Source organism: Chenopodium quinoa, unplaced genomic scaffold (genome assembly GCF_001683475.1).
Source record: "Chenopodium quinoa cultivar QQ74 unplaced genomic scaffold, ASM168347v1, whole genome shotgun sequence".
Classification (NCBI taxonomy): Eukaryota; Viridiplantae; Streptophyta; class Magnoliopsida; order Caryophyllales; family Amaranthaceae; genus Chenopodium; species Chenopodium quinoa.
The window spans coordinates 3,393,590-3,396,663 of record NW_018745065.1 but is presented as its reverse complement, the minus strand read 5'-3'; the positions used below and the strand labels follow the sequence as shown (position 1 = coordinate 3,396,663).

The 3,074-nt window shown below is 32.6% G+C and overlaps 1 long non-coding RNA gene across 1 annotated transcript; it reads right to left on the bottom strand.

Annotated features, from left to right (window-relative positions):
* Positions 1-217: 217 nt before the first annotated feature.
* On the bottom strand, positions 218-1,636 carry LOC110709344. The gene is made up of 2 exons (XR_002508917.1): positions 860-1,636; positions 218-360 (listed from the first exon to the last, which is right to left on the bottom strand). It is a non-coding gene; the product is annotated as an uncharacterized LOC110709344 (long non-coding RNA).
* Between the last annotated feature and the right edge of the window lie 1,438 nt (positions 1,637-3,074).

Genomic DNA, 3,074 nt, shown 5'->3' with positions numbered 1-3,074 from the left:
ATAAAATAAATACTAAACAAAGAAATACAAAGCTGTGATCTTGTGGTAGGCGATCTGTAGCTACATATAAAGAGAGTGCCTATCTTAGATAACCATTCTCTTTTCTCTATTTTTTTTTTTAAAAATGTAATAATTATAATAATTATTATTATTGTTATTTTAAATAACAATAATAATAATAGTAGTACCTAAGAAAAAATCAAGGAGATTACGCACAAAGCCCAAAGTATTGTTTATTGCTATAACTTTCATTGATAAACAAATCTGAGTACATTGTAAAAGTAACATGAATCTAAGATAAAAAAAACATATAACAAATGATAAGTAGTTTGAGCGTGACTGTTCGTCCTCTTTTCAAATCTGCATCAAAAGAGAAAAAAAACAACAATTATCAAGAAATTTTAAATTAAAAAACGAAGCATATTGATTTTGGAATAAGTAACTTCTACATAATTAAAAAAAAAAAAGGCCAAATTTAAAGTAATTGTGAAACATGAAAAAAAAAACAATAATGAAATGAAAAGCAGAAGTTTCTAATATAATTGATAAGAGATGAAGATTAAAATCATGACATGAAAATCAGAAATTATAAAATATGAAAATCAATTGACAAAAGATTAAAAATCAGAAAATATAACATATAACTAAGCACCAAAAGATCTAAACTAATTGAGAAGTAAAACGAAATTTTAAAATGAAAATCAGAATTTTGAATTAGAATTAAATCGTGTACTATAGATTGATAATAATAATAAAATTAAAAAAAAAACAGGAAAAGCATATCATTCACTTTAAAACAACCAAAAAAACGAAATTAAACATTGAAATGTGAACACAAATGAGATTACACTTCATATACCTTTATGCATCTTTGGAATTTATAATCCATTTCACAGCAGCAACACTTCATTACAACGCATCCAAATCAAACGACGACGGTTTATCCGGCTAGATCTACGGCAGTGTTGCATTGGAGCATTACCGGTTCGTTGAAACTACTTGAATGCAATCGATTGAATTCATTTTTCGGCTCTAAACCCTCAACATTTCTTCGAACTAAAATTCTCAGATCTAGATTGAATGAAATCGAATTTAATTTTTGAAAATTTGAGGAAAATGATACAAATGACCATGCGTTGATCTTTATTGTAAAACCGAAAAACAAATTTACTTGCCTAATTATGATTTTTGTTTCATAAGGTAAGGTTTTAATTTTTTACTTTGAGAAGATGAGATGAAAGGTGAGAATGAGGAATGGTGATGAGAGGAGAGAAAGAAGAGAGAGAAAGAATAGGAGACGGGAGAGCGGCGTGTAGGTTGAGGAGTAGGTTTTTACGGAGTATTTCATAAGGTAAGATTTTTTTTACTTTTTTTTTAATTATGCTAAAATCTTATAGATCGGTCATCTAAGTAAGGCGATCTATATCTAAAGTCATATTTTTTATATTAAATTTATAGAATGGTTAACATGACAGGCACTCTATAGGTCTTAACATAAAAAGCTCTCATCTTAGGTAGGCGCTCTATAGAATGCTAGAGATCGCCTATCTAACTTGAGCGTTGTGTATTATGTGTTGCATTTTCTACATTTTGTGGTAGTGAAAATTGAAAGAGTGGAAAGAGATGAAAGAGAAGAGAAATAAAGTTGAATAACACATCAAGGAGTTGAGGATTTTGCTCAAAAATTAGAGGATTTCGAGAACGAAAATTCTAAGAAGGAGGACGATGAGAAAATCGCTGATCAAGCTGAACTTGAGTCATAAGCAGGGAGGTATGTTGTTCGTCATCGAATTGATTTATCTTGGTGTAGAAAAGCTAGGTTTCTAGAGTTTCTTGATTTGATTAAATTCCAAGGCTGGGAATATTTGTTGTCTAAGGCGTCTGACAATTACATGTATCTAATTGCTATGACCGAGTTTTGTCAAAATTTACAAGCAAAGTTGGGAGTAATTTCTAGTGAAATTGATGGTGTAAAAATAAAGTTTAATGTTAAAACCCTAGACAAAATTCTGAAAACTCCAATTGAGGGGTATGAGACTTACATTAAGGGTAAGTCAAGTGTTAAGGTAATAAATTACCTGAGTGGTGACATTATGGAAGCTTTAGGAGGAAAAAGGGGGAAGACTACAATGAGTCAAAATGACCTAAGCCCTATGAACAAGTTGTTGTTCAACCTCGTCAAGAAAACCATTCTACCTAGAACTGCAAAGAAAGGAGAAGCATGTCTGATGGACATGGCTGTGGTTTTCTGTCTGTCTAGGAAGATGAAGGCTAATTTTCCTTCACTTATGTACCAACATTTAGCACATTGTGTCCCTAAAAAGACTAAGGTGGGATATGGAGCTATTCTATCTACATTTTTTGAGAGTATTGGAGTGGTTTAGAAAGGGAATCATGGGGGCTAAGATGAGAAGCATGAAAATGTAATCAATGAAGAAACTCTGCAAGGAATCAGTTCGGAGGTGGTAAATGGGAAGATTCAGAAAATAGAGAAGGGAGAGGAAAAGAAAGAAAAAGGAACAGGAAAAAGAAAAGAGAAAGAAGAGGCTGAGCAGCATGTAAGAAAGAGTTGGAGGTTGTCAGCAAGTTCTTTTCCTCAAACCAGTATGAAGAAACCTCTTGAGTTGGATACTGATGAAAGGGCACTTGATAGGCAAGTTGCAGAGCTCACTGCGAGGTTGGTTTTGGCTGAAAAGCAATTGAAGGAAGTAGCTGGAAGGATTCAGAAGTTGGAGAAGTTTGTGTAGGGGCAAGACAAACTTCTGAAGGAACAGAAGCTGGATTTCCAGCAGAAGATCAAGAGTCTTAAGGATAGACTAGATGCTTTTGTTGCATAGCAGAGGGAAGACAGCAAACAGATTATGGAGTTCCTAAAGAATTAAACCAGCAAACCTGCCTTACCGGCCTTCCTAATTAGTCTAGCCTTTTCTTATTTTAAGTCATGAACAATTTCAGTTCAGTTTATGTTTTTGAACAATATATTTTGGTCTGTAATAATTTTTAACTAGCAGGATGTTAATCTTTTTGTTTTTAATGAATGCTTTTGGAACTTTTCCTATGCATACATGTTTATG